The sequence below is a fragment of the Callorhinchus milii genome, unplaced genomic scaffold, assembly GCF_018977255.1.
Source record: "Callorhinchus milii isolate IMCB2004 unplaced genomic scaffold, IMCB_Cmil_1.0 Scaffold9, whole genome shotgun sequence".
Lineage (NCBI taxonomy): Eukaryota > Metazoa > Chordata > Chondrichthyes > Chimaeriformes > Callorhinchidae > Callorhinchus > Callorhinchus milii.
Window position 1 is genome coordinate 1,482,402 of NW_024704750.1, and position 14,832 is coordinate 1,497,233.

Genomic DNA, 14,832 nt, shown 5'->3' on the forward strand with positions numbered 1-14,832 from the left:
AGTCCAATGCTACCATCTAGGGGGCACATTAGGTACCGGAGAATGGCCTCAACACTGGTCACTGAATAACTAACGGACTGTGTGATATTCACTCGAAAGACCGAACCTCGCTCGAGGATTCTGACAGTGAATTCCACGTGCGGCCAGAATTTGGCAATTGAGGACTTAAGAACCTGCCGAGTAAATTTGAGGGGGATCTGTGTTTGCGTTTGGTTCGACAACAGCCACAATAACAACAAGATTACACGTGTATAGCGCCTTTCAGGTCGGGAGGACGTCCCAAGGTGCTGGATGGTCAGTGTTTTGGACCCGACCCAAGTGGTTCACACACAAACACACACACACACACACGCTCTCAACTCGCCCCCAACACAGCTTAAAAAAATGCCCGAAAGGTACTGCTCAACAGTGGCAGACTGGTCTCAGTCAGACTGGTACTTGCCCCCATCTGAGATTTGGCCACTACTACGCAATCTGGCCAAGGCTGCTCCTCTGCAGATTGTGCGTCATCTCTTCACTGCCTTCTGTCCAAAAGCTTATTGAATTAAATTTATAACCTGGTGTTAGATGGGCCCTGCGGAATCTTCCCACCGCGACAACAGCAGCTAACCCACTCAGGTGGGCGAGTTCCCTGGCCCTGACCATCCCTGGCCCCTTTGTGCCTGGTCTTATTAATGTACCACTTCCTCCCCTCCCCAGCGGAAGCCAACTGCGTCAGAGGTTTGAGAGCCGTGTAGGTGACGCAAAATTCAAGCCAGTAAAAACCACATAACTTCAGCCTCGCACAAAGCGGCTTTTTGTGATGCTATTTTTTCCCGCCCTCCACTGAGCACTTCCCCACTGACTCAGGTCAGTCTAGGCTGTCGCTCCTGTGGTTTGGTGGGGAGGTGGGCGGGGGGGGGGGGGGGGGGGGGGGGGGGGGGGGTGGGGGGGGGGGGGGTGGGGGGAGGGAGAACTTCATTGTCCTTCCGCTGAGATGTTAAGCCGCGGTTCCCTGTGTCCTGCTCAGATGGGTGTTAAATATCCCATGGAACCTCACGAAAAATGAAGGGACTTTCATAGCATCTCGGCCAACAAACTGTCAGATCAAAACTGACCTTTCACTTCACTTTGGCTGTTTGGGGGGGGACGTCGCTGGGCGCAAATTGGCCACCGAGTGCGTCCCCTCCCCCTGCAAAATACACAGTCACTCCACTTTACAGTAAATGAAGCGCTTCGAGATGTGAAAGGTGCCGTACCAAAGGCAAGGTTATTATCGGTGACACGGGTGTAGACTGAACAGTCAAGCATAGGACAAGGCCATTTCAGCCACTGACGTGACACTGCCTCTCTCAATTCACACACCTGCCTGCTCCTTCCCCGAACCTCTCTCCCCAAACACTCGTCCCCTCTGATTATCTGGAGCCCCTTAAAAAAGAAGAGAGAAAATTGTTGCTTTTCTAGACACGAGGAAGGGAAAAGCTCAACAGACTCTGGCCTATTCCACATTCCCCCACCCGCCCGGCCCCCTCCTTTCCCCACAATCGGCGGTTGGGCCTTCAGCCTCTCTGCCCCAACCCTTTGGAACTCCATCCCACAGTCCCTTCACCTTCAAGGCCCGTCTCCAGACCCTCCCTTTCCACCGCATGTTGAATCACCTTCCTACCCCCACCCTCCTTGCCCTCCACCCCTCCTGATCCCAAACCCCAGCTCGGGTCCATATCCTGTCACTTGCCGATGCTTTGGGACGTCCTCCTGACTTGAAAAGCTCCGTGTAAATGTAATTTATTATTGTCGTTGTTGTTGTTGTTGTCCTGGGGAAGTAATGTGGTTGCGATGCTCTTGGGCCTGGTGAACGACCGACTTTCTGAGACAGAGACAGCCCCACAAAAAAAAATCAATAATATTCACGTCTGCTCTGGCGAATAATTTCTGTCAGGCCTCCTGTGCCCAGATGGGCGTAGACTGGCACACCTTTGTACCCATATGCAAAACGTGATATTTAACTCCCCCGGTGACGTTGTCAATGAAAGCTGCCACGGTAGAGGATCAGCCCGGGGTTTGATCTCCATTAGGGCTCTCTGTAGCCTGGCAAACAAAGGCAGCCCACACCTGTGGCACTGTGCCAGGAGCTGCCGTTGCCCTGAAGCACAGACAGCTGTCTGTGAGGGTTAGATAGTCTGCAGTGAAATCAGCCGCTCTTTTTGGTCGCGGCAGCCCAGCTACCAAACCCCACCCACACCAACCCCCTCCCCACCCCACTCCCCTCCATCCCCCCAATCTCTCCTGATTCCTGAACAAGTCAGAACAAAACCAAAGGACAATGACGAGATTATACTCCCAACTCCATCCAGATCCCTCGAGCATTTCTGATCAAAATAAAGTGTTGCCCGTTTCTCCTCCCGAACTATGTTGTTTCCCCTTCAATCTCTGTCCTTATCATTTGCAGAATGGAGTTATTAATATTGTAATACAAATAACAATCATTGCCTTTGATGTAGGGCCTCATCACCTCGTCGAGACGTCTCAAAGCGCTTCACAGGATGCACCGTAAAGTGAATTGACTGTGTGTTTTTGTGGGTGAAACGCGGCACAACAGCATCCCACAAACACTCGCGGAGCGAGTGACCAAAATTTTATTTTTAGAGGGTTCGTTACCCCCCAGAAAGCGATCTGCCAATTGACTAACAACCGAGTTCCTACATACTGCTGGGTACACAGAGGTGTGTGCGTGTGGCGTAAGGAAACTTGCCTGAGGTTTTGCCCTGCGAGAATCAAACCCAATTTTAGCAAGGGGGTGTAAACTCAAGTGGTTAATGGGTGACACGTAACTCTTCTATCCTCCTTTCCCCCCACTTTCTCATCCCCCACTCCACGCACCCTGACATGCCGCAGATTAAATAATAACCTTTTGCCCTGAGCTTTGTACTGCGTCTTTATTATATTATCAAGCTCTCCATTACACAAGCACAAAGCTAATGGCAGTTTGAGGCAGGGCTGGAAATAACACACTGCGAAACCTTTGAAGAGTCTTGCGCTGTCATTAGTGAAGAATAACAGTGTCACTTGATTTATAGGAAGGTGTAATAAGGGATTAATGAACAAGAGAGCCTCGATCCTCTGGAGGTGAACTTCAACGCGCACTATTATCGGAAGCAATACAAGTCACAGGCTACTCTAAAGAAATAATCACGGACATATTTACCGGCTTGGTGTCGTGCTCCGTCACTGTCAAGCGCTCTGGGTCGCTACCCTGCGTGAGGGGTGCTGTGCAAATGCAAGTTGTTGTTGTTGTTGTTGAAGCGTTAAACATTTACGGCTTCCTGTCACTTGCCCCGTTTCGTCCACCAAACACACAGTGAATTCACTTTACACTTTACACTTTACACTTTACTGTGAAGCGCTTTGAGACGTCTCGAAGACGTGATAAGGCGCTGTATCAAATGCGGGGATTATTATTATAATTTTTGGGGTCCGCCAGGTGTCTTGCCATTAGAGCATGTGGAAGTTTTCTCGCCTCTAGAATGACATTTACTCTTACTCTCTCTCTTACTCTCTCTCTCTCTCTCTCTCTCTCTCTCTCCTCAAGTCTACTCTGCCATTATACCTTGGCAACTCTTTCATTCCATTTCCCTGCCATTTCTCTGGATTACTTGCCTGCCCCTTGCTCACCTGAGCTCTAACGTTTCGCTGAACCCTAGCCTATTAAGACCACTGTATCCTTCACACTCGATGATTGCTCAGAATTTTGGAAGGTTCCCTATGTTTTTGTGGTCGGCCGGGTGCCTGACACGCCTGGAAATCCATCACCACGCATGAGTGCATCCAAAACCAGACTGAGTGTTCCACGTATGTGCACCGCCCTCACATGAAACTTTCCCTGTGTCGGGAGTGGAGCGCTCGCTCTCTCTCTCTGTCCCTCCCTTCCCTGGAGGGAAGATTCCTCATTTATTTGGAAGCTTTTTTTTCCTGCAGTTCTTAAAGTGAAAGCGGTTTCCAAACCAGGAACGTTCCGCAGTCAATTCCCTTACGGTGTAGAAGGATTATTATCATCATCATCATCTTAACTTTTAAGGCAAAACTCAGTCTCACAGGCTAAGGCTAAGTGAGATTTCAAACTTTTTAGTCTCTCCCTCTATCTTTCACACACTCCGTATGAACACTCTTACCTGAATATTAACAGGGAGAAATCCCGCCTGGGTTCAGATTCAATCTGTCAACGTATCGTTTTCAGAATGTACAGAATTTGACAAATTCTTAACGCGTTCATTAATTCCAAATCCTCCAACGCCCCCCCCCCCGCCGTCTCCCCTCTCAACCTCCCTCCTCTCTGTCAGTTTTCTTTACAGGTCTCAGGGAAACCGAGATCCCAAAGTTCCTCGACTGAATCCAGCAATTTGCCGAAATTTCCGAATGCGACGCTTGATAATAAGAGTCAGTTGAGACGAGATGGGATTTTTCCCTATTAATATAAAAAACTTTTAATTATTAACATTAATAAACCTTGCATTTGATGCAGTGCCTTATCACATCGTTCAGACGCCTTAAAGCGCTTCACAGTATGTACTGTAAGGTGGATTGACTGTGTGTATTTTGTGGGTGAAATAATTAATAAGGAGAGAGAGAGAGAGTTTGAGCGTCCTTGATCTGTACCCAGTCGCTGACTGCTCTCTGTACGGTGCTCTCCTTCCCCTGTTGTTTCCGTGTGTGTTTAATATTAAGACTCTTCTGGCTGCTGTATCCTTCCAGGGTTAATCTCCGCCTCGCAACAAAGGAGGGACGGAAGAGTAAGGGCTTGGATATCAATCATTCTGGGATGTTAAGATGTCAGTGTAGTTAGGGGACCTCAGTGGGTGGCTGCAGGTCTCCCAGCGCCCCCCCCCCCCCACCACCCCCACACGCACACACACACACACACACAGCGCAGCTCAGCTACGGAGGAAGCAGAATGAGGAGCGGCGGGGAGGAGAGGGGAACCCGGAAAGTCAAGCAGAGAGGCGGAAAAGAGAGAGAGAGAGAGAGAGAAGGGGACGCACCTGAAAGGAGGCGAATGAGTTGGCAGGCAGGCAGGCGAGAAGCAGTTTGTGAAGAAAGTAGTTAAATAAATACCGGTGTAGCAGGCGGGCAGGAAGGGGATGCAGGGCTGTACAGCGAGCGTTCGAATAGATTTTAAAAAGCTCGACGGGTTCCCTCATCCTCGACTGTCCAGCGCTTTGGGACGTCCTCCCGACATGAAAGGCGCTCTACAAATGCAATTTGTTGTTGTTGTTGTTGAGACCTTCTGAAACGCAACCTTGCTTCAGCAAAGCGAGCGTCAGACACCCAGCGGCGTTGGAGGCAATGAGGTCTATTTGTAAATAATAATAGTATTTGATAATAATAAATATTCCTTTGATTTGACGTGAGGCAAGTTTCCTTCCCCCACAACCCAATCGTTTCCTTCCCTCGCAGTGAGTCGGAACCCGATTGTTGGTGGATTGGCGGATCGGCTTACTGGGGGGGTAATAATCCCTTCAAAATAAACAAATAAACAAATAAACAAATAAACAAACCAACAAACCAACAAACAAATAAATAAATAAGTAAGTTGGTCACTCAATCTGCGACTGTTAGTGGGACACTGGCGCGTTTTGCCCACAAAGCATTCACTTTGCGGTATATTCTGAGAAGCTCTTTGGGACGTTTCAATGGACGAGACAAGGCGCTATATCAAAGGTGAGGGCTATTATAATCCGGCTTCGGGGTTGTTTCGTTCACCTCCTGTTAAGCGTAGGAAGTAGTCCAATGGGTCCTGTGCGCTAGGCAGGTTAGAGCTGCGAGTTAGCAGGCAGAGCTTGGCTGGTGGCCTGCTGCCAGGGGTAGGGTTACCTGAGGGGCCAGTTTCCGAGACTATAATTAATGCCGCGGTGCCATGCATCAAGGTATTAAGCACTGGTGCCTTGATCTGCTGTGCTGTAGGACATTCGCGGCGACAGGCAAAATGCTTAACCTCTGAGGCCCAGGCTATAATGATGATGGAGTGTATATGCTGTTCTCGCGAAGGTTGCTTTACTCACTTAGCTGAGGTATTTGCTAAGATACTTACGCATTCAAGCTCCTCATCCTCACCTACAAGGTCATTCACGGCCTCGCTCCCTTCTACCTCTCTGACCTACTATCCCCCACCTACCTGCCCGTACCCTCCGTTCCTCTGGCTCCGGTCTGCTCCACGTCCCCCGCCCCAACCGCCCTACCATCAGTGGTCGGGCCTTCAGCCTCTCAGCCCCGAGGCTCTGGAACTCCATCCCCAGTGCCTTCGCCGCTTCCTCCCTTTCCTCCTTCAAGGCCGGTCTCAAGACCTTTCTCTTTGACCGAGCCTTCAGCTCCCCTCTCGACTCTCTACCCCCTCCTCGCTCCCTCCCTTCCCTCCCCTCACCCTGACCATTTCCCCCCAATGCTCGGGTCCTGACCCAACTGTCCAACACCTTGGGACGTTCTCCCGACGTGAAAGGCGCTCTATAAATGGAATGTTATTGTTGTATCCAAATAAAAATTACAGGGTGGGTTGATTTTGCGGTATTTCTTAATGGATTTCTTGGCTAAGTGTGGGAAGGACATGTAGAATTTTGCCCGGTTTGAGATTGGGATTTTGCCATTTGCCATCTTCAGATGAATCGGAAAGTTGCAATTAACCCAACAACACGACACAATTTACAGTTACGCAAGTCCGTGCCTTTCGTGTCAAGAGGACACCCTAAGATGCTTGACATTTCTGGCTGTGCAGCAGCACAAATGTGGGTGTGTGACCTGAAGGGGGATGGGGTTGGGTGGGGTGGGGTGGGCGGTGAGGGGGAGAAGGTGAAAGTGGAAGGAGGGGGCAAGCTGCGGGGATTGGAGGAGAGAGCTCCAAAGCTTTTATATACAGGGTGACCAAAAAGTTATGCTCTAAAAAAAATACATTTATCATCATTTCTTTAACTTATTAGGGCATTGTGATGGTATCACGACTTTCTGGTCACAGTGTATAATATGTAAAAACTCTCTGTGTGAATGTAAGTGTGTATGTGTGGGAGGACCTGTAAAAATGACTGATCTTCCTGATGTACACCCCCTCCAGTGTGCATACTCTGGCTGGTCTCTGGATGGGCACATTTGTTGGCATTAATAATTGACCAAAAAAAAAGGAGGAAGAACAAAAGCAAAATAATGAAAGAGTGAGCCGTCATCTCTTATTAAACACGGAGCAGATGGCTTAAGTTTTGTTCTGAAATTCAGACCATTAGCGAGTGCCAGTGTCCCTGGCTATAGCCTGTGCAGTCAAGCTTCGGGTGAAGGCATTAAGAGGTCACTAAGGCACAGAACAGCCTGAGCTGCTTGTGGGACGCTATAATGTTGAGGCTTTCTCTATTAGTCCCCACCCCCACCACTCTCACACACCCCCGCACACACACACACACACACACACACATAAAATGATCATGATAATAACAATCATAATAATCCATACAGCGCCTCATCACATCATTGAGACGTCTCAAAGCGCTTCACAGGATACAGTGTAAAGTGGAGTGACTATGTGACTTTTTATGGGTGAATCGTGGCAGCCAATTGTGCACAGTAACATGTACCACAGACAGTCATGGATTGAGTGAGCGATTTTTTTTGTGGAAGGGGTTTATTACCCCCCAAAAAAGCGATCCGCCAATCGACTAACAACCGGGGGGGGGGGGGTTTCCTACTTACCGCTGGGTAAACAGAGTGCGTGTGGAGTAAGGAAACTTGCCTAAAGTTTCACTCCGCCCAGGAATCGAACCCGGGTCCTCTCGCTTGCGAGGCGAGGGCCCTAACCACTGAGCTATTAGACTCTGCACGTTCTATAACGTACCGGTTAATTATTGAACAAAACATGGTTTGTGGACAATGACAACAGAGGCAACCGCAGACAGGAGCAGCGGTAAATTGTTCAATAATTAGGTTCCCCCCCTCATCTCTCCCCCCCCCCCCCCCCCCCCCCCACACCACCTCTTTTTTTTTCAGGCAAACGTGTTTTCATTGGGGACGCATGTTTGAAAATTACACTGTGTAAAAACATTCAGCACAAAACGCTGTGAAACAGCAGTGCTTGAAAAACATACCTTAGCTCAGCAGGCTTCAGTGCTTGAATGCAAATACTCAATTTTTTTCACAGCTTGCTGCGTATTAATTGGTTTGTTTTCTCGAGGAAAAGGGCAAAAAGGGAAAAAAAAAAAGAAAAAGAGAGTGTGACGCGGTAAGGTTTGTGCTGAACGGCCCCCACCACAAAATATCTCGGGGGCAAAAAGGGGGAAATTGTGGGGAATTGTGGACCTCACGTTTGATTAAAACAATGCGCTCTGGGGGTGGGGATGGGGAATGGGGGGAGGGGGAGGAAAGAAGGAGGGAAACAAGCCAGGAAGGTCTCCAACGGCTGAAGACCTTCCTCTTCGACTGGCCTGTTTCCCCCCTCCCCGTCCCCCCAGCTCAGTGTCGTGCTCAGTGACCGTCAGCGCGCTGGGACACTACCCTGCATGAGGGCTGCTGCGTATCTGCAAGTTGTTTTCGTCGAGGTGAAGCTCTCCTCTCTCTAACTGTCGCCAAGTGTCCAAGGCAAGATTAGGCTTTGGATGTCTTAATCTTCCTCACGACTTTGCATCATAAAAGTGTCTGCTAAGAGACTCTCTCCGTCTCTCTCTCTCCCGGTGTCCTGGCCAACAATCCCCCCAATAAAATTTGATCGCTCACTCCACGACTGTTTGTGGGACTCTGCTGCGCACAATTAGCTGCCGAATTTCGCCCACAAAATATACAGTCAGAATCACTTCACAGTATATCCTCTGAAGCCCTTTGAGACGACTCAATGAAGTGATAAGGCGCCGTATCAAGGGCAACAATTATTATTATTATTATTATTATTATTATTGCTAGACGGCCTGAATTTGGCTCTTTAGTTGTTTGTGTGTGTGAGTGTGTGTTTCAACAACACAATCGCAGGTTTAAAAAGACATGTATTCGATACAGCGCCTTTCGGGCGACTCAGAGCATCGCTGACCTTGTATCTCGTTGGAGGAGCAGCAGCCAATTTACCCACAGCCAACGTCCCACAAACAGCCGTGGAGAGAAAGAAACTTGGCTTCAGTGAAACTGATCGACCAACTCCCTGGGTGGACAGCCTGAGAGGTGCTGTGCAGCATTGATGGAAGTTGTTGTTATTTCTGAGTAAGACTGAGACCTTGACCCATCTCCCTGACAAGGCACCTCAGAAAAAAGTCTTTGTCTCTCCGCCTTCCGCCCCCACCTCGTCTCCTCAGACACCCCAAAGCCCCCTGGAGTCAATAGCCTTGACCTCCAGGGTTTACAAGATACTGACTCAACACTCTTTTTGTGGCTGAGTTCAGCTGCTTTCCCTACACCCCTGAGTCAATCCATCTGACACCCCTAAATATTAGACCTGGCTTATGGTCATGTTGTCGGTGGTGCTTGCTGATAATCTTGTCTCGTCGCTCAACTTTATTGAGTGTGGATTAAAAAAAATACAGTCGAAAATACCTACATAATACAGTCACTACATTTCGCCGTAAAGTGCTTTGGGGGTGGGGTGGAAGGTGCTGTATCAAACGCAAGGATTATTCTTCTTATTAATTGCTTCCAAACTGATCTCAGACGTTTTGACGCTAAGTTCCTGCTTTTAGTTCATGTCCTGCTAGCTCTCCCATCTGCCACAGGGTCAATGTCACCACCGGCTGATGACACTCTGAAGCTTAGTCTTTCAGAGCAGGATGTCAGTCGAGGTGTCAGGATCTGGTCCTGTAAGTGCACACACAACACACACAGCAACCAAACTCACACACACACACACACACATACACAACTCACACACAAACAACCACACAGACACACACTCAAACGCACACACACCCACATACCACCCAGCACATCCACTCACACTACAACCACATTCTCTCACACACACACAATCAACCACACAGACACACACTCACTCACAATCAACCACGGACACGTACTCTAACACACATGCACACCACCCAACACACACACACACGTACCGCCCAACACACATGCTCACGCACACACACACACACACACACACAGCATCCCCTCTCCTGCACAGAAACCCTCCGCCCAATGGCAGTAACTCGGTAACAGTCCACCATTTACTGGTCCAGTGGTAGTTGAGTCATGAGACAATGAGTTACAGGAAGAGATGTTTCTGGATCATCACCGACTCCTGGAGAAGTAAATCTAAACAAAATAAAATCAGGTGTTCGTTGCGATGGAGGTGGAGGGCTGGGGGCCAGCGGGGAATGGGTGTTTGGGGGGACGGGGTGTTGGTGGGTGGGGGGACAGGACCCCAAAGAATCATGGATTAGCGAGAAAAAAGGAGGGTTTGTGTGAGTGGTGGCAGATTGACTGAGGCGGTGGAAGGTCTGACTCTGCTCGGCTGATCGCTGTAGCTGTCTTGGCAATGCCTCGCGGAGCCTGGCTGTGCTCAGCTGGTGGCGGTATTCTTGGCTGTAAAAGCAGAGCTTGCCCTCTGCCACTCACGGGGAGCAATTCTGTTGAACTGTCTCATCCTGACATTTTCATCATCAATCTCTTCATTAACAGCCTGGCTGCAGACACAAGAGCACAAGCCGGCACCAGGCCTTTGTCACATCTCGCGTCAGCGCCAGGTTTAGGAACCTTGAGCTGATTCGGAAAGGGTGGCAGAAAGGGAAGGGGGGGCGTTGTCGGGGGGAGGTTGCGGGGCGGGGTGTGGGGTGGGGAGAGAGAGGGGGAAAGGGGGAAAGGGGCGTGCGATGCGATGTGACGCATGCGATGAGAGAGGAAGGACAAAAGCGAAGAGGAGATGAGGGTGGGTAGAGACTTTGTCCTGTTAGCTAAGAAAATAAAGGATCGTTCTCGGGGTTATAAGAAAGTGAGGAAAGGGAGAACATCTCTCTCTTTCTCTCGTTCTGAGTTGTTCGATGTATCTCTCACTCCCTCGGTTACCGCTGCCAGCTCGATCCCAGGTCAACGCGCTTTTCCTTAAGGAATCGTGGTCAACGCTCTTTCCTTTATGGAATCGTGGCCGACATATTGGTGTTTCCCACAAAAGCTTCCCACAAATCCGTTGAAAACAACAGAGCACTGCCCACCACTTACTTTGAATCCAGGAGCAAGACGAGAGACGGCGAGAGAGAGACACACACACCACACACAAACAACACACACCTGTGCAACTGCAACACACGGGAGCAAAGGCGCTTCACAGGATTTACTGTGAGGTGTAGTGACTGTGGGTTTTGCGGGTGTCAACCCTTCACCCTTGGCCTGGCTTTCTAAACCTCTCTTGAAACAAAACGTCTCTTTGAGCCTGAGTTTAGGCAACGTTGGTGCGTAATTCTATAACATCTACACATCACTCCAAACATCTCAAAGCGCAGAGTCAACATCGGGTAAAAGTCCAACCATCTCTTTCTGAATGTTATTAATGAAGGGGCGGTGGGTGGGGAAGGAAGGAGAGAGATGATGGTCAGAATGGCATTGCCTGTGGGGAGGTGGGCAACTCGGTCAATTCCGATAGTATCTTCTAGTGGTCAACAATGGCTAACTATTCACTCTCTTGCTTGTAGAAGTTTGTGCGTGTGTTTGCGTTTGTGTGTGTGTTTGTGTGGGTATGTGGGTGTGTATGCGTGTGTATTTGTGTGTGTGTGCATGCATTTGAGAGAGTGTGTAAGAGTGTTTGTGCGGGTGAGAGTGTTGATTTTGTGTGCGACCGTGTGTTACATGTGCGTGCGAGCGTGTACGTGTGCACGGCCACTACTCTGAGGTGCCTGAGAGACGGTGTAAAACGCCCACATTTTCTGTCTCTAACATTTTTCCGTTATCTCTTTGGAAGGAGAATTGGCTCATTGACACTCAGCGAGTGTCACTGGCAGAGATTAGGAAACACTGCAAGAGGAATTCAGCCCTGAGGCAAGCGGAGCTGGAGGTGAGAAAGAGCGAGAGCGAGAGCAAGGAGACAACATCTCGTCACGAACATACGAGAGGTCAGAGGCCCTGAATTCCACCTGGTTTTCGCCTCTGGGACAACAAGCGACAACGACACTCACAGCTCAAAAGCGATTCGGATGAAGAAGGCCCTTCGGCCTATCTGATCTCACCCTTCAACAACACCACCACCACCACCACCGTGTGTGTATCCAGCGCCCCTCAAGCAGGTTAGCGTCCCAGAGCGCTTCGACAGTAGATTGAACACCTCTCCAGCCTCACTGTGGGAAACCAGTTTCTCGCTCGGGTGAGAATGAATGAATTTGAAGAGTTTGTTTCCCCCAAATTTTAAAACGTTACGAGTATATCCGTCAAGCGAGGGAGTGTCAGGAGTTTTTTTTTGTCAGAGCTCAAAGGTCACTCACGATTCCGACGAGGACAGCAAACAACAACAGCAACTTGCATTTATACAGCGGCCTTCACAAGGGGCAGTGTCTCGGAGTGCTTAACCACGATAATAATAATAATAATGATATAGCGCCTTATCACGTTCTTCAAGACGTTGCAAAGCGTTTCCACATCCCCTACTGGTTCCACCTCTACAGCGCTGTGGGGCAGAAGAGCACATCTTCAATATCGTCTCCGTAATGAAACGCGTTCCCCGATCTCAGTCGTGACTGTCTGGGTTCTGATAATTCCTTGCCTGTTGGTGCTGAGTCAGTTAATCCCGTGTCTAGCAACGAGACCTCAATGGCCTACGTCCCAGGGCTGGGGCTTTGCTCTCTCTTTCCACAAGATTTTGAATTGATTTAGAAAATAATTACTTTGAAGTGAGTTCAAACGCTGAGTGCTGGGACACTTAAGTCGCTTTGCGCTCGAGCTATTTTTCTTTGAATCGGCTGGTGGAGGGGGCTGGGGTGGGGGTGTGGTGGGGGGGGGCGGAGGGGCTGGGTGGGGGTGTGGTGGGGGGGGGGGGGGGGGTGGGGGGGGGGGGGGGGCGGGGGGGGCTTTTGGGGGGGGGTGGGGGGGGGGGGGGGGGGTGGGGGGGCGGGGGGCTGGGGTGGGGGTGTGGTGGGGGGGGGGGGGCTGGGGTGGGGGTGTGGTGGGGGAGTGGCGGTGTGGTGGGGGGGGGGGGGGGGGGGGGGGGGGGGGGGGGGGTGGGGGGGGGGGGGGGTGGGGGGTGTGGTGGGGGGGGGGGGGGGGGGGGGGGGGGGGGCGGAGGGGGCGGGGGGGGCTGGGGTGGGGGGTGTGGTGGGGGGGGGGGGGGGGGGGGGGGGGGGGGGGCCCTGGGGTGGGGGTGTGGTGAACATGAGTGGAACCTCCTCCCTGCGCTTAAGAGTCCCAATTTGCAGCAGCAAAGTTACTGTTTTCTCAGTTTATAGGGTTTGACATTCTAAGCGCATCCAAACCCACCTGAGAGTTCCCGGTCTCCCACCTACACGTGGAAATCCCAGAGGGAGATTGTTGGAATGGAATGCGCTCTCTCTCTCTCTCTCTCTCTCTCTCTCCCTGGAGAGACGCCTCCTGCTTACCTAATTCCAGAGAGTATTAGGCGCGGGTTGGCGAGAGCCAAGGCTTGGGGGGAGCCCAGAGTGTGCGTTGGGGGTAACTGCTGTGGTCTAACCAACTAGAACCGCAGAGCTTAGCCATTGAGAGCGCTGTCTGACAAGCTTTCCCGCTGCTTGTCCAGCTACGACCGCCCAACCCGTTAGTTAGGGCTTTGGCTGCGGGGTTAACAGGAGCTGAGGGGGAGGATTCCCAACATCCCACCTGACCTGAGCTTGTTTCCTCCTAAAAGTTAAGAATCGCGAGTAACTGGGTAAAATTTTGCTCTAATTTAGAAGGCAGTATTTTTGCGGTTTGTTTGTAAGAACCACGAGCTTTTGAATTAAGACCGGATTAAAACATTCCCCTCAACTCTGAGTGATATTGCATTTAAAATGTATAAAACACAGCGAAAACTTTGCGGCGGTTAAGCCATTGGGTTACAATATTAATTGGTCACCACGAGAGGGAGAGCCTTTCTAAATGCAAAGTGTTTCTGCACCACCTAATGGGCAGAGAGATTTCTGTAGTAAGTGCCCTTCTTCCTCTGCCATCTTGTGGTGATTTGCTAATACGACTTAAATTGCACCTCTCGTGCAGTGTTAGGAAATGTTACTGTACCTTTACACACGAAAGGAATCTTCGCAGACGACTTTGAGATGTTTTGCACTGTAAAGGCGCTATGTCAAATGCAAGGAGTCCCGTAGTGAAAGGGTTAGAGCACAAACGAGAGGACCCGGGTTTGATTCCTGGGCAGAGCGAAATGTTGACCAAGTTTCCCTACTCCACGCGCCTCTGTTTACCAGCGGTCAGTAGGAACCCGGTGGTTAGTCGATTGGTGGATCGCTTTCCAGGGGTATTAATCCTCCCCCAAAAAATGCGGTCACTTCAATCTGTGTTCTAATGATTCTAATCCACGACTGTCTGTGGGACGCCGCTGTGCGCAATTGGCTGCTGCTGCCTTTCGCCCACTGAACCGTCTGCACTAAGCACGATACACTTCACAGTATATCCTGTGAAGCGCTTTGAGACGTCTGAACGACGCGATAAGGCGCCGTATCCAACGCAGGGATTGCTATTTATTAAGAGAATCACAGAATGTAAGCGGCACCAAAGAAAAAGCATTGCCGACACTCCTCCTGCAGGGAGCTGTCTGTCACTCGTTTTCCTGCAGTAATCGCGGTGTTCAGGCCGATACAAGTGCCCTCACACGTTCTGTTTGAAGACATATTTTGCCGTAAGGCATTTGATCTGTTTTCAAATGGCGAGTACAGTGATTATTGTGCGGGTTTCACTCGCTGATCAGTAACGTAAGATCCA